Below are 25915 nucleotides of genomic sequence, written 5' to 3'. Positions count from 1 at the left end.
CATATATGTACCACCACACTCACGCCACTGGTTTTTGGCAAGTGACAGACACATGAGCCAAACTGAGATGATCAAATTTTCTCCTCTGGAGATTTATATACATGATTCAGAAATGGCAAGTCAATCTTTATAATGTGGTTCTAAATTCGAGAGTAGTAGGGCAACCATATTTTGCCACATGGGCATGGAAACAAAGAAAACTGTCTTCAGTATAGGACAAAAGTGAAGCAGAGAAAGGAAAACAAGCAATCAACAGTATTCCCTGGGTTTATGGCAGCTTTGTATTTTCTTATTTTAGTGGATCTTTGAGACCCAGATGCTTTTCTGCCTGTATTAGTTTGCTAGGGCTGCCATAACAATCTCCTACGACTGGGTGGCCTAAACAACAGGAACTTATTTTTTCACATTTCTAGAGGATAGAAGTTTGAGATCAAGGTGTCATAAATGTTGGTTTTTTTCTGAGACCTCTGCCCGAGGCTTGTAGATGACCGTCTTTTCCCTGTGCCTTCATGTGGTCTCCCCTCTCTATGTGTCCCTGTCATATTTCCTTTTCTTATAAGAACACCCATCATATTGGATTAGGGCCTGCCCTAGTGAGCTCATTTAACCTTAATTACCTCTTTAACGACTTCCATATACTGTCACATTCTTAAGTACTGGAGGTTAGGACTTCAATATATGAATTTTAGGGGGAACACAATTCAGTCCATAACACTGTCCTTGGATTCCTTAAGACAAATCTGTACTGTTACATAACCTATATAAAGCTAAGCCACCATGTAATTCAGTCTCAACTCAGTGCTGCATACAAAGATATGCAAAAACAAAATAGAAAAAAATAATTGAAAACTATTAACATATTTACTGAAATATCTTGGGAAATGCCACGAAGAGGTTCCAAAGTTGACATATCACAAAAGTTCTTTAAAATTGTCCTCATCCACTCATCTCTTCAAAATCCTAGTCATCATAACATAGTAGCTAATCCCGATCTTTACTCTAAGTCATATCTAACCCTCCCTTCTCTCATTCCTGATCTATTATTTCCTTATTCTGTAACTAACTTTTTGCATTTTCCAATACAAATTATAAAGCCAGGCTTGGATCTTTTCATTTCCACCCATCAGCAACCACACTCATTTGCCACAATTCTATACAAGAAAGGCCTACTAACCTAGGTCAAGTGCTCAAGTTATATTCTATTAATTATCACAACTGAAAAAATATTAACTATTACAAAATGTTAACAAAATATTTGTTTTACTATATCTCCTCACTAATGGGCATGTTCTCCTTCTTCCCTGCATCTGTTCAATCTGATATTAAGCCTATCCGTATTTCTTAAATTTTGAAGACAGGATTTTTTAAAAACCTTTCTTCTTCTAGGATTGGAATGGCTTGGCAGCACTGTAGAGCTATGACCATAGCCACTGTCCTCTGAAGGACCAAGCCAAGACTTCTCCTGCTGTTCTACCAGGCTAGCTCAATATTGTGCGTACACATATTTTTATAGTCAGATCTTCTCTAAGTGTAAATAGTATGTAAAGCCACTAGATAACTTGAAGACATCAGATGATAGGTGCTGAAAATATTCTCTACCTCCTTCCAAAATAATAATAATAATAAATTTCTCTTCTACTGACCCCAGTTTAATTCCTAAAATTTCAACTGTTTCTCCATTGGTTTTAGTAACTGAAGGACACAGACAAAATGTAAATGTATGCTCTAGGAAGGGAAATGAATTAGTTTGCTTAATAAAGATAATGGCCTCAAGCGAATATGACAGTGGATTGCTAAGTTTTGATGAGTGGAGGAGGTTAGGGTAGACAAGAATGTTTTGGAGTTTGGAAGGCTACCCAGGGTGATCAATGAGGTAAAGGGCTGAATAAGCACAATGAGTACATGGGATAGGAAATAGGGTAATCAAGGACAGAAGGGTATTGAACACTAATGTTGTTCACATATCTTTAACTCTCTTACAGTATAAACATCACAGCTGAAATGAACCATTATTGTAAATGCATGAATCTTGGGCACTGAGGAAGACATGTATCCTGCCCTTTAGGAAGTCAAATGTCAGCTCATAAATAAAACTTTCAAATTGTTTTTCAATGTGACTGAAGTCACTTGAGCCTCTTTATTTTCTCTCACATCTACTCCATGTCTTCCATGTCAACCACTAACTACACTATTATTTAAATAGAGATCCCTGAAGCTATAGCATTTAGCCAGTGCTTGGCACATTGTGCTTAGAAATAATACAAATTGGTGTTTCCCTGTGTGTTCAAAATACGCCCTTTGAAAAATCTCATTTGCCTCATCCTGCACTATAATCCAGTTTGTTTCTTTGTGTCTCAGGATGGCTGACTGCTTGGCTATTGGTTGCCTCCCTTGACATTTCCCTCTGACTTTGTATATTGCTTTTTAGAACTCAAAATTTGGTTTGCTTCTCTCCAAGGAGATTTCCCAAATTTGTATATATGATAAACACTGCACAATGCTGGATTGGAGAAACAGAGTCTTGGGGCACTTTTAGAGATCCGTTGCAACCAATTAGCATGACTTATTTATTTTCCACATGTTTTCATTCTCTGTGATGTCTTTCATCCAAGGAGCTCAGAGAGTTTTGCAAAATATTAACTAACCCTCACAGCACTCCCAGAGGTATGAAGAGCAGAAAAGGGATGGAAAGGAATTCCATCCATACAGTATTCAGAAGACAAAAATCCTCTGTCCAATACATTAAAGAAAGACCAGTCTTGGGACTAGTTCGTTCAAAAAACAGCCTTGAAAATGCAACCTGGGAGTAATGCACTCCACCAGAACCAAGAAGGAGTGTAGGCATTCAAAAGTTATAAATAAATTGCTTTGTATTTCACTCTCAGAGAAAATCTCTGGAGACAAGAACTATAGAAGATAGCTTCTCTGAGGTGATAAGGTTTTAAATGCTCAGATGTGATTGTCAATGGCAACTTTTCCCTTGGTGGGGGAAGATAAAGAGAATGACCTTGAAGAGGAATGGGTTATGGCAATGGATCAATTTTTGCAATTGGCAAGTCTCCACCATAAGGTATCTGAAGATAGTGTCAGGAATGTGGATATCTACGTGGGTTAGAGAAGAGCAGTCAAGACTGAAGGCAGTAGGTTTAGGACAAATGAAAAGGAAGAGACTGAATTTATCTATTTATAATGATGACTAAGCCAGCTCTACTTTCCCCTCAAAGACTCAGGCTTAGGGAAAGAGTAGAAGATAGTGAGGCAGAAGTCTAGACTACCTCTTTCCAGTCATGCTGAAGTTTCTCCTTCTTATCCTATTTCCCTTGGGTAAACAAAGAAGATAGAGAGGAAGAAAGAGAGGTGCCTGGTTTACAATGAGAATGTTAAAAGTACAAGTAATGTATATACCACAATTATGTTATACAGTGAAGGGTGATAATGATAATAAGTAGCACTTACTGGGTGACTACAATATCCCAAGCACTGAAAAATTTGACATGCATAATTTCATTTAGTTATTATGATGACTTTCACAAGGTAGGCACTGTTAGTCTACTTAGGTAACAGATGGAGAAATGGACATTCAGAAAGGTTAAATAACTTGTCAAGATTACAAGGTTAGCGAGCTGCAGAGCCAAGATGCTAACTCAGACCTGTCTGACTCCAAAGCCCTTACTATCAATCCCTGTATCACATTGTCTCCATGTTTGAGAGACTAAAAAGGGATCTGGTGACCCTGACTATGTAACTGTAAATACACTCCAGGCTGGAGTGAAGTGGCATGATCTTAGCTCACTGCAACCTCTGCCCCCCAGGTTCAAGCGATTCTCCTGCCTCACCCTCCCGAGTAGCTGGGATTATAGGTGCTCGCCACCATGCCTGGCTGATTTTTGTATTTTTAGTAGAGACTGCGTTTCACCATGTTGGCCAGGCTGGTCTTGAACTCCTGACCTCAGGTGATGCACCCGCCTTGGCCTCCCAAAGTGCTAGGATTACAAGGCGTGAGCCACTGCACCTGGCCTCCATTTTCCTTTTAACCTTCATGTGTTTTCATTCATTACTTTTTACTTTTTGCTTCCAAGGGAACTAGAGGCGATACAAACCAAGGGGGATAACATGCCTATTCAATCTATATTTTTTCAAATAATGAAGAAGGCTTTTAGACATGTCAAGTGGAAAAGAACAAAACATCTTTGTTAGAATGTTTAGGGGCCACAAAAAAAATAATTTTTAAGTGAATAATTTTTTGGCATCTCTGTTTCTAGCTGGTTTGATTTTTTTCCCCTATCATCCATTTACCAAACTCACTCCAAATTCTACTCTGGCATTTTACTCCCCTGCTTAAAAACTTTCCATGGCTTCATGTGGCCATAAGTTAAATCCAAACTCCTCGATATGACATGCATGGTCTTACATGACCTTGTTCCTATATATATCCCTGCTCTATCTCTCAACACAACATACTTGGCACTCAAATCTCCAGCTCTACTGGACTTCTTTCAGCTCCACAAATTACTATAGGCTTTCTTATCCTGACCTTTCAGATACATCTGCTTCTTTCCAGTAAATACTCTAGTTTAAACTCACACCATCTCTATCCTGGATTTTTTCAATGGCCTCCCACTTGATCCTTACCTCTACTTTTTCCCACTCTGATTCATTCTCTAGCTTACAGTCACAGTCATGCCCATTCGAACTGGTTTACTGTTATCTCTCTTAAAGCATTCTCTGCAAAATAGAAATTCGATTATATCACATTCTTCTTTAAATTTTGGGAGGAGCTTACCATTTCATTGAGGATAAAAATTAAAACTCCTTACCATCAAATATGGTCATCCATGACAAAAGAACCTACCTGCCTTTTCAGCCACATATCTTCTCACCTCTTCACCTGCCATCTGTGTTTGAATAATATAGAAGTACCTACGGATCCCTCCAAATGTTGAGGTTTCCCCCAAAAGAAACCTAATTCATAGAAAAACTAGACGGTCACCACTGAGATGTGCTTTCAGAAGCTCCATAAAGACTCCCCGCACAAAATGTTTTATTCTTCATATATCATCCACTCCCATACCCACTATTTAGGTACCCAAATATCCATCAATAGAGGTTCATTTATTTGATTTTGTAATGTATTATGCACCTGATATGGTAAATTCAACTATTATTAATGTGCTTTAGTGCACCTTCATTTATCTGATTGCTATTGTCTATGAAAAACTAGCTTTAAGTAATACAATAAAAAGCAGGGGCTTTATTAATATTAATAAAATAATCCTATGTATCTGTGTAGAGTATAATAGTACATAGTAAACTTTCCACCATCTCATTTAATTCTTGATTCTATGTGGTAGAGATTTCATAAATGGACAAGCTGAGCTTTATGAAAGATTAAGTGAAGAAGGAATAACGGGGGGGGGGGGTAGTAAAGAAAAAAGAGATGAAAGTTTGCCAAAATATTTCTATTTAAACATTTTGTCTAGAAGCAGTGAGGTTCCTCTTTGTTGGCTACTTCACTGGCACTCTCTCCATTACACCAAACATTTGGATAAGTGGAACATCAATATGCTTGGAATTTTGTAAAAGAAACATCTAGTAATTGAATTTTTAAATGCTCTGGATATGCCAGTGTTCTGAAGATATGTCAATAAGGCAAAAATTGCATAGAAAATGCAAAACTTTTTCTTAGAACCCAATGACTGAAGGGCAACATCAGGAGTACAGATTATACCTGTCATATCAAATGTATTATTATGAGTGCACGTTATTATGTGTTCAGCAATGAAAAATGGAGGCAAGTGACAAGTTTGTGACTAGATTCATAATACAGAATGCTTTTATGAATTTTAATTCTCAAATGAAATTATTTGTTGATTCAACAAATGTTAATCAGTGTAGACAAAACGATTGTTGAGCTATATTGAACACAAAGAAAATATGAAATAAATAGATTTTAAAAAGGATAGAGAGAAAGATAAAAGAAAAGGGCTCTCAGAAAATGTATGTTTTATAAAACATTCTGCTTAAAAATATTAGACAAATAGATTATGAATGTAAACAGTTTTTTTAACTCGGGGGAAGATAACAAGGCCAAGTTTTTATTCAGGCATGCCCAGATTAACCTTTATATATGTTTCACCACAAATGGAATTTCAAGAACTCAGAGATTTAAAAAAATAAGTGGTTGTACTATACTATAAAATATATCAATGTTTTGTTAAAACTGTAATTGAAACAAAGTATAGAAACAAGACCCATAGATATCAACAATTAAACATACATAAAAAACAAAATTCCATTAAGAACCTGTTCTAAAAAGATATCTGCTATTGTGAAAGTTGATAGTTATGAAGGATTTACACAAAGAAACACTAAGTTATTTTAATCATATGCACACATACCTAACAGCAACCTTCCCACCTTCAATTTATTCCTTTAATAAATATGTATTAAGTCCTTACTACTAGGAGTCCATTATAATTTTAGGTGATAGACACAAGAGTGAGAAAAATGCAGTGCCTATTTTTAAAGAACTTGCAGTCAAATAAGATAAATTGTATTACATCAATAATTGTCACAAAATGGAAAGAGAAATAATACAGTCTAATATAGAGAGCACTAGGGAGGGGCAGATTTATGGGAGGGCTCACAAAAGAGTGAGGCTACTAATAAGAATTACAAAGAAAATACACTTGGAAATTTTTAAACTCATTGCAGTGCTATGCCCAAAACATGATCATATAAGTCATTACTGCCTTGAAGAGTATGAAATTAAAAGGAGGTGCATAGAGCAAATATTTGGTGGTGGAGTTGAGGGGGAGGGTTAGAGGTTTAGATTACAGGGAATGGAGATGAAATACTGGACTGCCACCTGATTCTCTTCTTTCATTAATAAGATAATTATTTTATTACCTGTAGCCAAGAAATAAAGAGAAAATTGACTATCTAATGACTGTCAGGCATTTTGAGTTCTAAGAGAACCAATGGACATTAAGTGAAAGACAGTGAGGAGAGCTATATTTCTGCTTAAATTTTTTTTTTTTTATAAAAAATCTGTCTTAGCTTTGTCACTAAGTTTACTCAATACTGGTAAAATCGTTAAAAGGCTTTAAAAATGAGGTATATCTACAGATTAAATTTGTGTCTCCCCCCAACCCAGAATAGCTTCTCTATGGGAGTTTGAACCTGACTGTTTAATCATAAGTAAGCAGGGTTGATGATAAAAATTAAAGAAGTTAAGAATCTCACAGCTAAATATAATCATTACTGTGTTATTTTGATCCACCTTAAGTGATGGCAGAAAGAATTGTTGAGTATTAAAAATAATTGGAAAAAAAAGAGGACCTCATAAGACCTTAGCATTGAACAATGAACAATGACATACAATAAGTGATTTTCATCAGGTTTTGGTCTAAGGTGAGAAGTGTGTTCTTCTACCTCAGCCTAATCTCACAACTCCTGGTGTGCCTAGAAACACACATGTATCTAGAGGAATTTTCCTCTATAGGATCTCCTCAATAGTTTCACTTCTACCCAGAATAATATCAGAGAAGGTTTATAAAGCCATCTCTGTGTCTTACAAACTATGTGACCTTAGACTAATTATTTAACTTTCCTAAGCCCTAGTGCTTTTGATTCTACATAGCTAACAGGCTTGAATACCTTATATATTTGTGGACAGCATTAAATGAGATAAGCAGTATTAATGCACTTTGAAAACTCTAATATGCTATGCAGAACAAAGGGTACCAGATTATTATCATGAAGGACGTTGGCTATAGTGTCTGAGAGGTTCAGCTGTGTCCAGCAGAGCCACACAGGATAAGCAAGACAGAACGTGAAATACATATGGAACATATGTAAAGACACACACACACACACATTCATAAACACAGGTTCACCCTAAATTTATTATAATTATAGTAAATTACATTTTATCTGATGGATCATTCTTTCCTAGTAATAACTTGGAGATACATTAGCTGTCTGGGGCTGAATAGAAATTCAGTTTGGTATACTGTGACAATAGCAATAGAACCTGGTAACTATTAGTGCTCATTTAATATATGTTAATAACAATGCACTAAATAATACCTTTAAACTTCTCCTCAGAGCTGTAAGATACCTTCTCCCTCCCTTGTCATTGATTCAACAATCACTACTCTTCTGAATCAGAGCTGAGGATTAAAAGAGCTAAGGCTTCAAGACCTCTCCCCATCTCTATTTTTACAAATGATCATATCATACATGATACTATTACATGACTTTAAGGTGGGTGAGTTTTCAGATATTAATTCTCACAAGAATTTTAAACCAGTTCTGACTGAAGTTTAAAAGCCAAATAACACTTATTTTCACCATGTCCTTCAACGCTATATCATTTTTGAAGCCAGAGAAGTAACTCTTACGTGGAAACATTCCGGGTCACAGTACAAAGGCAAGCAGTTGTTTGACCCCAGAACACTCTTACTTTAGTACCTTTCATATGACATCATTTGGTGATCAGGCACTGCACAGTCATATTTAGAACTGGTCCTGAGTTGAATTTGTTCACCTTACCAGGCACCAGTCATATGGACAATGGATATCAACCTATTCAAATAAAAATTAAGACTGACTACTCAGCATCAAAAACCAAGATCCAGAATTGGAAAGAGAGTCTACTTGACTAAAAACATCTTCTCTTGAAAATTTTACCCAATATTATCTGGCCTATGCTGTATTTAGCCAGGTTATAAGAAAAGCCACTTAAAGATATGAGGATAGTGCCTTCATGCCTAGAGTTGGGGAGGTATTGATGTAATCACTGAGAATTATTTTAGCAGTCAATGAACACAGTATGTGCGCTATTGTAGTATAACAGCAGATAAGGCATCAAAGCCCAAAGAGTAGAAATTATCCTACAGTGTATATACATCTTCAGAGTCCTGCACATAAATGGATCAGAATCAAGACTTTTAAAAACAACTTCCATATGTGGATCCTAACCTATTTGTGTCACCCACTGTGCTATAGCCTTCAGTGTTATCCAGCTAAAGTAGCAATTATTGCTGCTTTACCTGCTATTTCCCAATCACTAGAGTAGTACAAAGGGACAGAGGTGAGGTTCCCATGGGAACCATATGCTGGCATTTCTTGGCTTTCATAAAATAAAACACCATCAGAATTGCATCATCAGCACTTAGCTATTCATCCATACAAGTGTAGGTGGATACCAATGTGATAGGAAAATAATAAAACTGACCCAACAGCAATTGGACATGAACTCTGTGGGTTTTTTTTTCAGTTGAAGAGAGGAGACAAATTGAGTTATCCCTACTCTCTCATTCAGGCTATTTAGTTACCAAGGAATCTATCTCTTTTATAAAGAGACTGGCCAGGTTAAGAGCAGAAAATAATTGGGTCCTCCAAACATTTTATTGTCTAAATCTTGCCTTGAGCAAATGCAAAGTAAAACATGCAAATGAGGGTAATTCTGTATTTATGACCTAGCACTGAAAAAAACAGATGTCAAATTCAAATGTAATTAGGAAGAAAATCGGTAAGTTTGTGGATGATTGGTTAAAAACATAATAGCAAAGAGAAATTGCTTTGTGTAACAATAATATCTAAAAGAGTTAAAAACTTGCATAGTTTATGTTAACCCACATGCCTAGGCATTTGTCTCTATCACAGATCTCCTGCTTCACTGAGCAAAACTGACTGATGGCCCTAGCTGCTGCCCCTATGTATTCATCACCATGTTTGCAAGATGATAACTCTTCCAATGGGCTGGTCCCAGCCAATGACTTAGCATGGCAAAGGGACCCATTACTGTAAGATGTGGGACTCCTCCAGTGGGTAAGTTTAGCTCAATAACTGTTTTGAGAGCCCCGAGCTACATCGGAGTTCCAGTACCAGAGCAGCTACCAAGACTGCCCTAACTGAAAACGAAGGGAAGCTGGACATGGGTGTGTTTTCACTGGATATGCCTTTTACCTGCCATATGGTCTAATGCCTACTTGTTTGACCCATGGACGGGGAGTCTTTCACACAATAACTTGTTATATGACTGACAGGCTTGTGGCTTTTGTCTTACTCCTGTCCAGTTTATGCCTGCCTGACCTTCTCTCTGGCTCTAGGAACGTGACCTTGTGTTCTCCCCAGCATCCTGGGGAAAACTCTACTTGGGGCTGTTCCTAATGGAAGGCACAAATTCAATACACTACCAAAATAGGGAGAAAAGCTCAAAGGTTTTTTTTCTTACAGATCCTGGGCAAGGAAGGTGTAATGAGTTGGCAGGGCAGTCCTTTGTTTGCAGGTCATGTGAGGCAGGAATGAAAATTCAGGCAGAGAGGGTGTGGCAGCTAACCACATTTTCTTTATCCATTCATCCACCGATGAACTCTTAGCTTGATTTCATATCTTGTCTGTTTTGAGTAATGCTGCATTAACACAGGAGTACAGTTATCTTTTTGACATACTGATTTCATTTTCTTTGGGTATGTACCCAGCAGTGGCATTGCTGGGTCATATGGTAGTTCTACTTTTAATTTTTTGAGGAACTTTCATACTGTTCTTCACGATGGTTGCACCATTTTACATTCCCAACAAACGTGTACAAAAGTTTCCTTTTCTCCACTTCCTTGCCAATACTTATTATCTTATGACTCTTTAATAATAGCTGTTCTAATTGAGTGAAGTTATCATGCAGAAGACCAATTCAGGCTCATGTACCCAATGTGTAGCTGATGCCACTGAAACACCAGTGCTTGAAGATTAAAAAAGATTTATTTGATTTGGCCAAAGCAAGAATGCAGGAGGGCAAGATATCTCAATCCTGCCTTAGCAAAAAGAAGAAGCAGGGAGATTTTATGCAGTTATAGAGTAAGGGAGGGGGATTTTCAGGGAATCCAGGGGAAAAGTCTATGTTCCTTCAGTCTCAGATAACAACCAGACTACTGGGTGTCAGCAGCTGAACACAATGTCTTTCAAAGCATTCATTCCTTCTGCAGGTTTCTTCAAGATCCTGATGATATCTCCTCCTACTTGACAAACAGTACAGCAGCAGTTTATAATTATATTGTGGGAACAAGGATTATTGGGCAAAAAGTGAGTGGTTAACATGTGCAAGCAAGCAAGGGCCTCATCAGAATTTTCATCATTGTCACTAAAAATTCTGGGGTGCTGAAATCTCAAGGGGTCCAGTTACAATCTTTCACTGTAGTTTTGATTTGCATTTTCTTGATTATTACTGATGTTGAGCACCTTTTTATACACCTGTTGTAGAGCAGCCTTATTTCTGTACTTTGCATGTACCAAGGTTCTTCTTGCCTCAGGGACAAGTTTTGCATCCTGGCATCTAGGATGTTTGTTGAGAACTCAGATGTCAAGAGTAATATTTGCTCTTGTGGAAGTAACATGTCTTGTCTTTTCTCTGGCTGCTTTTACTTAATCCATTTGTTTTCATTTTTTTCCACAGGTTTTACTAATATATGCCTATGTATAATTTTCTTTGTATTTATACTTCTTTCAATTAGATTCTCAGATCTGTCAGTCTTTTATCAGCTTTAGACAATTTTCAGCCAAATATTGCTTTCTATCTGACTCTTCCTATCTTCTCTTTCTGAGCCTCCAGTTACATACCTGTTGTAGATTTGCACTGGCAAATCCAGAATCGATTTTTGTCTCCCCAGTCTGTGAGCTCACCAAAATTATCTGTTGGCATCTCTGCCTCTTAGCTATTGCCTTCAGCTTCTCACACTTTCTTATCCTTTAAGAAAAATTGGCAAATGCCCTCGCAGGGAAAGCAGTGTATAGAGAGTTGGCCTCATGTCAGTGAGCCTTTATTCTCTCTGGGATCTTGACTTCCTAGTTCCTGGTTGACTGGGAAGTAACCTATGCCTTCAAACAATTTTTGTTTAGGTATTTTATCTTGTTTTTATAGTTTTCTTGGCATATATGTTGGTTGGTAAAATGTTACTCGTAAAATTCATAGCTGGAAACAGAATTACATTATTATTTTAAGTAGAAGTTTGAAATTAATTATTGCTAGCATAATATATGAGCTTATGTACATTTTGAGTAGGTAGCCACCTTCATGCCACCAGATTGAAGGATTCCCAAAGTTTTACTGCCTTAACACATTTTCTCTGTGTAATAATATCACAATTGTACTTGAAATCTCCCCTATTGGAGAATTCCATTAGAAAAAGCCACTATGCCTCCAGTTTCCAACAATGTTATCTGAATGAGTTTTGCATTTTCCACAGTGTACTTCCTTAGAACATCTCCCTCAAGAAGATACACAGAAAAGATATTGGTGGTCTCAGGCTTATTCATATGGTGCCAGGTGCCAGTGGCTAGGTAACTAAGAGTGGAAGAAGAAATCTGCTAAGCCTCTTGAAACTCATGCTCAGAATTATCAAAATATCACTGCTCCTAAAATATCTTGTAAGTCACAAAGCTAGGCCAGATTCAAGCAGCGCAGAAGGAGTCTCCATCTCTTGATGGAAGAAGTTGCAAAGAATCATGGTCATTTTTGTCATTTTCTGGCAACAGGTTAGACACAAGCTAGTTCTGTGCAGTTTTTGAGAAGTATGTTAGTCCAGTCCCTTCAGAAACAGATACCAAGGCAGGTTAATATGTGCAAGGATTTAACGAAGGAAATGCCTGAAAACAAAGGTGAGGGATCCAGAGAAGTCATAAAGAAGACATTGCGTGTGTTACCACATTGCAGACCTGATACCTATGAAGAAGAAAGAAAAGGAAAGAAGACTAAATAGGAAGAGCCTTACATTGAAGCAAAATTCCTAAAAACAGTCTGAAAACTGAGCAAAAAATCATGACTTATTGGAGAAACCTCCCTCAGCCTCTTGGTCCTATACTCTTGTCTTTTTCAGCTTGTAAATATTGATAAATGCCTTAGTTGTCTGTCCATTTATGTTGCTCATAAAGACACCATGTTCCAACCATTTTCATAACTTCCTGTGGGTAAAGCCCTCTTGACTGGCTCTCTGATGGTATTGGTTCTTATCATAATTGTGGCCTCCTGGCTTCTGGCAGTTAAGCCTTACCCCTTGTCTTCTGTTACTGCAGGGCCCTGTCATCCCCATGAATACTAACGAGCCCATGTCTGTGACTCCCTCTCCTACTATCATTCCTGGTCTTTACAGGACACCCACTACTGAACTTCCTAGTGGTGCTGTTGCCCCTCTCAGGAGTGAATTCCTGATGACCCTGTTTAGAGTAAACAGTTGGTTTCTCTGTGCCCTCCTGTGAAGCACTGTCCTTGGTTGAGTTCTCCAGCCTCCCATAATATAGTCATTCTGGCCTGCCCACTTCCCTGAGACTTTGTATTTCTTCCTCTAATGGATGCAGGGCACCTCCTGCTCCCTTCACTTAGCAAGAGCTTCTCCAGGCTTCTAAGAACCACACTAGCAGTGAATTTGCCCTGTCCTCTGGGGTTATTGCTAGAGGGTAAAATCCTATGTTCCCACAAGTTCCACTAAGTCAATAAATTCTTGTTTATCCAGTCTTATATTCTGATAACCTTGATCAAACACCTTCAAAGCCTGATCCCAGGTAGACTTTTCTGATTCCTGTAGGTACATGCTAGCTAATTCTTGCAACTCCTTCATTACATAATTTCTTTTATTCCTTATTAGGCCCAACATATTCTGACAGGTTATCCTAGAATTTAACCCTGGTTATATATCTTTAGCCAGGAGAGCAGATAGGAGCAGCTCTTGGGGGATGGGGGGTGAAAAGATAAATGCTATAATCTTGCAAGAGAGAGGCCTTTGCTGCATCTCCCAGCACAGTGGTAGTGCCAGCTCTTACAGAAAAAGATGGGATAGCTCTGCAAGATCTAAGGGCTTGGGAGTCTGCAAAGTAAATGTTCTCAAGGGAATCCATCCAGATGCCCCCCACTACATTTCAAGATCCTAGGTTTTCTCATTTAGGACCCTAACTTTACCATAATAAGTTTGCCTTGGCTGAACCTTTACATGTCTCTGGAACTCTGTGATTCTTACTAAAAGATCCTGTGTCTGTTCTCAGCTGTTTGATCTTCCACTGCAGAAGATAAGGACCTCTATTAATCTACCAAAGAGTTTATGTGGTTGTAGCCCTTATCCTTTAACTGTTTATTAACAGTCTTCAATTTTTCATTAGCTCTTTTTAGGTCATCCTTACAACTTAGCAATAAACAGTCTACTCCTTTGTTCTTATAAGAATACTCTTCCCATATCTGTTAAATGTCTGAGCTATTGTTTCTGCAAAGGCTTTCCCGTTTTGGTTTCTGGGACACATTTCCTCAGGTCACTACCAGTGAAATTATCATTTAGGTTGCCACTTTGTATCAGGATAGTATACTCTGTCCACTAGGTGGTGAGTAAGCCAGTCTTCAAACCCCATATTACTGCCTACTTTATACTGGCTACCATTAGCACGATTCATATTAGGATCCTCTGAGAAGAAACCAAGATGAGGTTAGATTTGCAATAGATTTATCGAGGGAAATGCTTTTGAAGGATCAAGGGGAAAAAGTTGGATAAGTCTGAGAGAGCTATCAGATTTTGGTGTAGATCAGACACCTGTGAAGAAGAGAGGACAGTAAAGAGGACTGGGTAGAAAGATCGCAGTACAGTTCAAGCAAGAGAGTTTTGTCCAGGCCGACAGGAATTCTTGTAGTAAATTCTTTCAATTTTATGTTGCCTCAACATCCATTTTGAAATACTAATTTAACTTTCTCATACCAGAAGCATGACTCAGTCATCCTTGACATAGTTTCCAGTTCCACACCTCACCCAAATGGCTTAAGCCAGTGGCCAGAGATAAGAACTTAGAGACATCCCTCCTATGAGCAGACCGGGCTCCCTACTTTCCCACCACTTCCTTTAAAAGTAGCATTCAGACATTTGTCTGTAAACTTAAAGTGACCCACATGTTATTCTGTTATTCTAGGTACCTCATTTTATTGCACTTCACTTTATTGTGCTTCTTATAAATTGAAGTGTTGTGGTAATTACGGGTTAAGCAAGTATATCATCACCATTTTTCCAATAGCATATATTAATTTCATGTCTCTGCATCACATTTTGGCAATTCTCATAAAATTTCTAACTTGTTCATTATTATACCTGCTATGATGATCTGTGATTGGAGATCTCTGATGTTACTATTGTAATTGTTTTGGGGTACCATGAATCATTCCTTTATAAGATAGCAAACTTAATAGATAAATGTTGTGTGTGTTCCTACTGCTCCACTGACCAGCTTTTCCTTATCTCTCTCCCTCTTCTCGGGCCTCCCTATTCCCTGAGCCACAATTATCTTGAAATTGGGCCAATTAACTACTTTACAATGGCCTGTAATTGTTCAAGTGAAAGAAAGAGTTGTATGTCCCTCACTTTAAATCAAAAGCTAGAAATGATTATGCTTGGTGACGAAGGCATGCTGAAAGCCAAGATAGGCTGAAAATTAGGCATCTTGTGCCAAAAAGCCAGATTGTGAATGCAAAGTAAAAGTTTTTTAAAGGAAATTAAAGTGCTACTCCAGTGAACACATGAATGATAACAAATAGTCTTAGTGCTGATATGGAGAACGTTTTAGTGGTCTAGATAGAAGATCAAAGCAGAAACAACATTCTCCTAAGCCAAAGTCTAGTTCAGAGCAAGGCTCTTTTTTTTTTTTTTCAATTTTCTGAAGGCTGAGAGAGGTAAGGAAGCTGCAGAAGAAGAGCTGGAAGCTAACAGAGGTTGATTCAGGAGACTGAAGGAAATAAACCATCTCCATAACGTAAAAGTTAAAGGTGAAGCAGCAAGTGATGATGTAGAAGCTGCAGCAAGTTATGCAGAAGATCTAGCTAAGATAACTGAGGGAGGTGTCTACACAAAACAGTAGATTTTCAATGTAGATGAAACAGCCTTCTTATGGAAGATGATGCCATCTAGGACTTTCCCAGATAGAGAGGAGGAGTCAATGCCTGACATCAAAGTTTTAAAGGACACACTGGCTCTTGTTAGCGGCTAATGCAGCTGGTAATTTTTAGTTGAAGCCAATAATCACTGACTATTTCTGAAAATCCCAGGGCCCTTAGGAGTTATGCTAAATCTATTCTGCCTGTCCTCCATAAATGGAAAAACAAAGCCTAGATGACAGCAAGTCTGTTTACAGCATGGTTTACCGAATATGTTTAAGCCCACTATTGAGACCTACTACTCAGAAAGAAACAGATTTCTTTCAAAATATTGCTGCACATTAACAATGCACCTGGACACCCAAGAGCTGTGATGAAGATGCACAAGGATATTAATGTTGTTTTCATGCCTACTAGCCCAACATCTATTCTGCCGTCCATGAATCAAGGAGTAATTTCAACTTTCAAGTCTTATTACTCAAGAAATACATTTCATAAAGCTATTTTGCTGCCTTATAAGGTAATTCCTCTGATGAATCTGGGCAAAGTAAATTGAAAGCCCTCTGGAAAAGATTCACCATTCGAGATGTTATTAAGAACATCTAGCTGGGTGCAGTGGCTCATGCCTGTAATCATAGCACTTTGGGAGGCCAAGGCAGGTGAATCACCTGATGTCAGGTTCAAGACCAGCCTAGCCAACATGACAAAACTCCATCTCTACTAAAAATACAAAAATTAGCCAAGCTTGGTGGTGGGCACCTGTAATCCCAGCTACTCAGGAGGCTGAGGCAGGAGAATCACTTGAACCCGGGAGGCAGAGGTTTCAGTGAGCTGAGGCCTGGGCAACGAGAGTGAAACTCCATCTTAAAAAAAAAAATTGTGCTTCTTGGGAGGAGGTCGAAATATCAACAATAGCAGAAGTTTGGAAGAATTTGATTCTGACTCTCATGGATGACTTTAAGACTTTCAAAACTTCAGTGGAGGAAGCAATGCAGATGTGGTGGAAATAGCAAGAGAACTACAATTAGAAGTGGAGCCTGAAGATGGAACTGAATCGCTACAATCTCATGATGAAACTTAAATGGATGAGGAGTTGCTTCTTACAGATGAGGAAAGAAAGCAATTTATTGAGATGGAATCTACTCCTGTAAAGATGCTGTGAACATTGCTTTAAATAACAAGAAAGGATTTATAATATGACATAAATTTACTTGATAAAGCAGCAGCAGGATTTGAGAGAATTGACTCCAATTTGAAAAGAAGCTTTACTGTGGATAAAACGCTATCAAACAGCACTGCACGCTACAGAGAAATCTTTTTTGAAAGGAAGAGTCAGTTGATATGTCAAACTTCACTGTTGCCTTATTTTAAGAAATTTCCATAGCCACCCCAACCTTCAGCAACCACCACCCTGATTGTCAGCAGCCATTAACATTGAAGCAAGATCCCCCAATACCAGCAAAAAAATAATGTCTCACTGAAGGCTCAGAGGATTGTGACCATTTTTTCGCAATAAAGTATTTTTTGAAGTGTGTACTTCATTTAGACATAATGCTATAGGACATGTAATAGAGTACAGAACAGTATAAACATAACTTTTATATATACTGGGAAGCCAAAAATTCATGTGACTTGCTTTATTGTGATATTCACTTTATTGTGATGTTCTGGAATGGAATTCACAATATCTCTAAGGTATGACTGGTATAAATACAATGGAATACTATTCAGCCATAAAAAGTAGAAAATCCTGTCATTTGTGACAACATGGATGAACCTAGAGAACATATCTCAAGTGAAATAAGCCAGACGCAGAAAGACAAACACTGCATGAGATCTCACCTGTGTGTGAAATCTAAAATTGTCAAATTCACAGAAGCAGACAGTAGAAGGGTGGTCTTTAGGTGCTGGGCTGGGTCTCTAGTGGGGGAAATGGGGAGATAATGGTCAAAGGATACAAAGTTTCAGTTATGCAAGATGAATAACTTCTGGAGACCTACTGTAAAACATGTTGACTATAGTTGACTGTAGTTAACAATATTATATTGTATACTTGAAATTCCTAAGAGGGTTTCACCTCAAGTGTTCTTACCACAAAAAAAGAAAAAGAAAAAAAAAAAAAAACTATGTGAGATGATACATACATTAAGTAACTTGATTATGGTTATCATTTCATGAAGTATGTATAAGTGTGTATCAAAACATCACATTGTACACCACAAATATATACAATTTTTATTTGTCAAGTATATGTCAAGGCTGGGAAATAAACAAAAAAGGAAAACCACATAAAATACATATTCTTCAGCCTACGCTTGTCTTCAAAATCACCTTATTATATAGTATTAAAACATCCAGTACATGCTTAGATGCCAATATTTAATTACTTTGCTCTTCATTAACTACTGAACAAACATATTTCTAAAGAAAAAAAGAAATAACACTACTGTGACTGAAGAATAAGAGAGAGTGATGGGGAAAGAGAGAAGTCGTGAAGCTGTAAATGTAGGCAAGAACTAGATCATGCAAATATTGGTTTGTACTCCATTTTATTTTTATTTTATTATAAGTCAGCTGTGCAGAGAATGGATGGAGGGTGTAGCAGTGAATGGCCAAATAAAAACAGGTAGGACTGTGGAGCAGAATGCCTTGCCAGAAATACAATTTCCTATCTTCCTCACTTTAAAGCACCTTAGGCTATAGTGAGAGTTTAGTCTCTATCTAAATGAAATAAGAAACCAAGAGTTTAAACAAGATGAATTATTCTTGTTATGGCCCAACAGTTCCTCTCATGTGTAATTTTCAAACCCATCCTCATTACAGTCCTCCTCCTCTGAATACTTCTTGGTTGACCTATATTCCACATAAAATGTGATACCCAGAACAGACTATTACACTAAATATATAAGCGGACCAATTGCAGAGTAGAGTGGCACCATGGATTTCTTTAAACTACACACTATATTTTCATCAACACAAACTAAGTTTTGATTTGTTTTGTTCAGCAGCCTCTAAAAATTATTTTTTCTTGCATTTACAATGTCTTGATTTGAATTTTAAAATACCAAACAGAATAGAAGAAGCCAAAGTACATCAAACTCAAATATCACATAGATTTTGCAATAGTTCCCTAAATGCTATCCCCCTGTTTTTCTCCATTCTGATCCTCTACTCAGCCCCTGCTGTTTCCCTAAGGTTGAGATTTTGAATTTAGACTTTGGTTACAGAAACTCCAACAGGCTGACCTTGATTCATATGCAGATTCTGTTCCAAGGTTAGAGCTCTGTAAGCAGGATGGTTGCAAAAGCCTCCCTGGAATAAGATTTTTAGGCATGTTTAATTTAAAACACTAAATATTTCATCTATAAAATGTGGAAGAGCTCATATCTGAGCTTTTAGCTTCTTTTTCTTTTCCAGATAGTTAAGAGTTGTGAATTTTAAGACCTCCAAGAAGTTGGCAGAGGACGTGACATGGGAAATTTCTGCAGTGTTGATTCCTCCTGTGGGGCTAGGGACTAGTAAGGAAATTCATATTCCAAAGATGTCAGTAGGAAGAGTTCTACTGTCCATCCCACTGCCTCACATACTGGACAAAATGAAACACTGAGTGTATCAGTCAAAGTTTTTAAAAAACTCAACCCAATGCACGTTAGCTATGTACTATGAGGCAAGCACTGTGCTTGGTTCTGGAAATGTAATGGTATAGCCGTGAATGTAATGGTAAAGCAGTGAATAGGACACTGTCCTAGCCCTTAGAGGTCTCTTAAATGATCAGTACTCATATCTTATTTTTTTATTCCATTGAAAACAAATCTTTCTCCCTTTTCCCACCCCCGCACACACGTGTGAGCACAAACACAGGTTCCCTTTGTTTTTCTCAACAGCCACAGCCTCACAAAGACCTGCTGAAAATACCTTATCACCTTAGTGTGAACAGGAAGTCTCATTTGTGCGTGCTCCCAAAATACTCCAGTTCCAACAGCACCTTAACACACTAGTGTGAACACTCAACTACATTTGTGCTCTAATAATCACCTTTTAGGGATGACAGTTGTACTGCTGATAAGTAGTATACCATGATGGATTAGTAGATGCAGCTACCCATCACTGCTTTTTGCAGTGTTTTAATCGATTGTTAGGGGCTTTGCTTTCATGTTTCTTTTCTTTACTTTTTCTTTGTGAACACAAATTTTAAGACCAGAAACACAAAAATGCTTCAAGAGTTTAAAATTAATAATAAGGAGTGAGAAACATGATTGAGTTGACGTGCACAACCTATAGTCACACAGTTCTATAAAACTCATTTATTTTATACAGCACTATTCCTGGAATTTTTAACTGTGTTTATCACAGGACATTCAAGTTTATGTTAACCAGGTGCTCACTGGTGACCACAAATTCTAACCATGTAATTGAGCTCTTCAATATGCTTCTGGAGATGTATGCTTTTCAAGATATTTGAAGTTGGTCTGTGGATTTCTGTGCCTCATTTCTTCATGTTTGTGTGCCCAGGACATGGGCATCTATCCTACTGAGGAGCCATAATACCCCATCTACGATATGCCCATTTGTGCAAATTTTGATCAACTCTGTATGCTGAATGCCTTACTCTTTTCCAGTTCTCCAGGAAGGAAAAATGCCTGCTTTTATCTTCCATGTGATAGAATTAATACTAAGTATTCTCTCTGGGGCCAGTTTGAAGGTATAATAAAGATAATGGCTACCAATTAATGAGTACTCATTAAGGATTAGGCACCATTCTAGGTTTTTTATATGGGCATCCCAATGTTAACCACAACAGCTCTATAAAGTAACTAGTCTCAAAGATATATTTATTTTCCCATATTTTACAGCCATCAATTGCAAAAATTAGATTCGAGCCCACAACTACTACCCACTACCTATATGAAAACTAGTCTATTTTCAGAGATTCACTAAAATAAAGAAATTATTAACCCAATGACAACTTGAATATCAACATCTGTTAAACTGGTCTACTAATGATGAAAACTTGGAGTTATCAGTAATAATGAACAAAGTCATTAAACACTTTCAATGGTACCCGAGTAAACTAAGATTTGAGAACTTTTCCTAAGTTAATTAGAAAAGCCAAAAACAGTAGATGATTTTCCTTTAAGTAAGGGAAATCATCTTGTTTGGCCCATTTATCCGAAGTTAGAACCAACTGTGCTGATAGCTTTAAATGGTCCTTGATATTTCATCACATTAGAATGTGGCCTACTGCTTCATTTGCAGATTAGACATATCTATCTTCAAGTAGGCTAGTTTTTGAATACAGACAAAAAAATTTACATATATATATTAACATGTACCTAAAGCCAGATATATAAGAATAATTATCTGGACTGAACCAAAGAATATTAAGTTGAACACTGTACACGAAAGATTGTTGAGCCTTATGATACAATTTAAAATTCACAGAAAGAAAACTCCACAATTTTTGTTACCCCAATGTTACCCTTAGAAAGCTCATTAACACCATAAAACAAACAGGTCATACAATAGCTCTGAGGATGTGTTGATTTTTAGAGGAAATTATCTTCTAAATGACGTTCATTCACATAAAACTACCAACTTGATTTGAAACACTTATTATTCTTCAGTACTTGACTGTGGCTTGAGGGAATACAGGTTACAGTTTATAAGGAACAGAGAGGTTGCCACCTTGATAATTATGTAGACGTACACTAAAAGTCATTGCTTCTTTATGAAAAAAAAAAGGAAATATCTTATATCTCCTTTTAGAATGAGCTAATAGTAATCTCCTTTTTCATCACTAGATATCCTGAGTAAAAAACTGTCTTATTAAAAGAAAAACATTTTTCAGGGAGTGAGAAAGAAAGAGGGATAATTTTCAAAGTTCTAAGCAGCTCTCACTTTTAGAAAACATATCACTCATATATGTGCCTCTCAAAGCTTACAGGGTAGACATAAGTTGTAAGGCAGTAGAAATTAGGTAAATTGGTCAAGCTCTCTGATTTTGAAAGAGAAATCATGAGAAAATTGTTGTCAATAGACAAAAAGTAAGAACATAAGTACTTAACCTCTAATAAAACTTGAGTAATTCTGTCACTGAGCTGGACATTATCACATAGCCTTACTTATTTTAAAGTAACCAGAATTTTAAAATGGCATCAATGCTCTTGGACATTAAGTCTTTGACTTTCTGAAAGAGAGAGGAGTAAGAATTTACTATTTTCCAGTATGCTAATTTTCTTTTCCCCACTTCCTGTGAACAAGAGAGGAAAAGTAAAATGATTTCCTTTCAAAGTAAAAGATCTAACATTACCTAATATTTATTGAATTGTATGTAATGCTATGCCAAACACTACCAGATTTAATCTTCACAATAATGCTGTAAAGCAGATACTGTTACTCTCCGTGTTTTATGGATAAGAACATACAGACAAGAAAGACAAGGAAGAAAAATAAGATTAAGTGACTTTCCCAACATTATGTAGCTGATAAATATAAGAACTAGCATTTGAACTCATATTCAGACAATACCACATCTCAAAATAAGGAAAAGAAAGGACTAAACATGTATAAAATAAAGAAAGCAGCTGAATTTAACATTCTTAGGTCAATTTAAGTGCCTGGAATATAACAATTTCTCAAAAAATATTTGCCAAAAAATACCTGATTGCATAAGTAAATTAATAAATGCCATAGTGATTTTCATAAACTGATATGTGGGGTCTTACAGGGACAGATTTCAAACTTTTGCTCACAGTTTTGAGCAGAATAATTGAAATAGAAACACCAATGGGATTTACAGGAGTCTGTGGATAGGCTATGCAAGTTCTTAAGACCCTTAGTCAAGATGTCAAAGATAAATACTGAAAACTGACTATTAAACTCATTCATTTGAGATGCAGACCTGGAACTGCTAGATGAGCCTGCGGCCTTCTTTACCAGATTTTATTTCTGTGCTGAACAGCTGATTCCAGCTTTAGTTTAGAGATGAGCTGCCCTTCCTAACTCTAACTATTGATTATCATATTAAGAACAAACCCTTATGTTCAGTTGAAGATAGCATCATTATTTCATAAAGCTTCTTTTTTTTTTCTTTTTGAAGTGAGAAAAACACAGCATAAACTGAACATTTACTGCAGGGAGAGTTTCTCCTCATTATGCAAGTATAAAATGTGACTAGGATGACGGGGTCAGCTATTCTCTAGCAACACAAAGCAATATCTTTAAGTAGATAAAAACAGGCAGAAGGTATTCTGCAGTCTTTGGTAGGCATGTAGTCACATTCCTGGTTGAAGACACTGTTTGAATATATGTAGCACTGCCCCAACTCCCATTTCCTTTTGATCAATCAATAGGTGACAAAGATAACTCAGCAAGTTAAAATCAGTCTCTTTTCAATCCCATACGATATGGATCCCAAATTGACTGCCATGAATACAACCTACAGAAAAAAGAAAACTGTCCCTTTCAAATCAACTGGCCCTGAATGCCTGCTTCCTTTCTGGAGGTGCTGAGTGCCCCCACCCCAGAAAAAAAAAAGGTTGCCCCACTGCTTTCCCCAACCAGGTGAAGTAAAAAGGAGATAAATTTATTTGGGCATAAATTGCTGGAAAAAAAGAATCATCTGAAAGCCTCTGTGCAATTAACAGAAAAGCTACAGCTTTTAAGGCCAAAGCTGAACCCATTAAACATGCTGAAGGTGTAGGAGGCTGTCATTAAACACATTGGTAGACACACATACTGGGACATTTAAGTCTGACCTCCCTGAGCAAAACCACTTTGTGTTTAGCTAATTTTGTCCAATTTTATGATCTCTTCTAAAACAGAAATTATGCAAATAGAGTTTTATTTGGAGTAGTTTTCTGTTAATGCACAAAACATCACACTATGGCTGTTATTGTCTAAAGCAATTCACAGGGGCCACCTTCTCAACAACTCAACACCTCCCAATGCCTAGGAATGGCACCCAAGCTTCTAAGTAGAAAAAAAAAATTCCCAAATGAATCCATTAAAGTGCGAAGTTCAAACACATCTAGCAAGTAACTGCCATTGTCCCACCAGCACAAAAAGCCTCTCAAAGATTTATCCCTTTTCATGTTAACAGTTTTTCTATTTCTAGTGGACACTGTCACCGCAGCTCCCCCTACCCTAGCCTGCACATTTAGCTTATTATTATCCTAAGTGCCTAAATTCCTCTTCCAGTACAGATCTTTTCCTACTGTGGAGAAATCAGCTGGTAGGAAAAAGTCAATGTTTTCTCCTTCTTAAGGTTGGCATATGAATGGATGTTCTAATTGTGAATTAGAGAGTGCTCATAACATTAACATGGATTACTATGCCCTAAGGATCCAACCAACCAAATACGATACATAAACATGAACATGGGTATTAACGCATGTCACAAATCAGCACAGTCTCTTTGTACATTGAAAGTCCAAACATCCCCTTGGCATAGCCAATTCTACACTCACCCTTGCACTACAAATACTCTCGCTTCTCCATTTGAATACCATATGATTGCTGCTAAGTTAATATTCATCAAAACAATTATATTTCCTCCAAAATCATCTCCCCTCATCTTTTTATTTTCCCTATTCACTCAGTCCTATCCCTCATTTTCTTCCCTCTATAACCATTCTCCAAGATGCAGCAATTCTTTCATTTTGAGATCTTTTCGCCTATGGCTTCCTTTCCAATCTAACCACACTACCCTGGAACAGATCACTTTCACCTTCTGCCTAAAGTAACAATTATTCTGTCTCCATTTTTCCTCCTCTCCAAACCACATTCTAAATGATGAAGACATTCATTATCATGAAATGGCACTGTACATATGTTATTTCCTCCTTCATAAACTTTAATGGCTCCCCATGGACTAAAGAATAAGGCCTACCACAAGTATATCTCTCACAATCCTCCTATACCTACCTCTATTCCAACTAAAACAAGTAAAAATGGAACTGTCATTTAATCAGTGCCTACATGTACCAAACACTGTGTGAGGCAATTTACACATATTTAACGTAATCCTCACACCAACACTATAAAGGAAATCCTATTATCAGTGTTCTGATGAAGTAGATATTGAGGATCAGATAAAAGAAATGATTTGTCCAAGGTCATACTATACTTGTTTGACTAATACAGGATTTTTAACACATATCTGCCCTATTCTTATATCAGTACTCTCTTCACAGCACCTTTCACTTAGTGTTTTCATATTTTTCAAAACAAGTCATGAACCTTTCACCTCTGCCTTTTTATTCATACTGATTTGCTTGTCAGAAATGCCCTCTTCACCTCCTCTCAACACTTACTCCAAAAACTGACTCACCCCATGTGTATTGGAGCGTTCTTTTGAAGCCGAGCACGCACATGATCACACGTGTTCAACTCAGTTTTTTTCCCAGTATATTCTACCTAAGATTATTACTGATTCTTTTATGAAACCATTATTTTTTCTGAATGAATTATAAGCTTTTTTCTTCTTTTTTTGAGACAGGGCCTCAGTCCATCACCCAGGCTGGAGTGCAGTGGCACCATCAAGGCTCACTGCAACCTCTGCCTCCCAGGCTCAAGTGGTCCTCCCACCTCAGCTCCCCCAGTGGCTGGGACTACAGGTGCATGCCACCATGCCACAGTAATTTTTGTAGTTTTTTGTAGAGATGGTTTTTCACCACGTTCCCCAGGCTGGCCTCAAACATTCGGGCTGAAGTGATTCACCTGCCTTATCCTCCCAACGTGCTGGAATTACAGGTATGAGCCAGTGCACCCGGCCATAAACTTCTTATAAGCATGAATTTGTCCCACTTATTTATGCCCTATACATACTAAGCATCTAGTAAATGTTTGTAGTTGTCAGTGTTGATGGAGGTAATGATTATGCTTAATTTTGTAAGTTCCTTCATCTGGCTTTCCTGATTCAATTTAATCCTAAATTGAATCTTGGTGACTTTCCAATAACATCAAAATCCAAAGTCAATCCTTATAATGAAAAAGAAGAACCTCATAAAAAGTTAG

Source organism: Papio anubis, chromosome X, assembly GCF_008728515.1.
Source record: "Papio anubis isolate 15944 chromosome X, Panubis1.0, whole genome shotgun sequence".
NCBI classification, from domain to species: Eukaryota; Metazoa; Chordata; class Mammalia; order Primates; family Cercopithecidae; genus Papio; species Papio anubis.
This window is presented reverse-complemented; position numbering follows the sequence as displayed.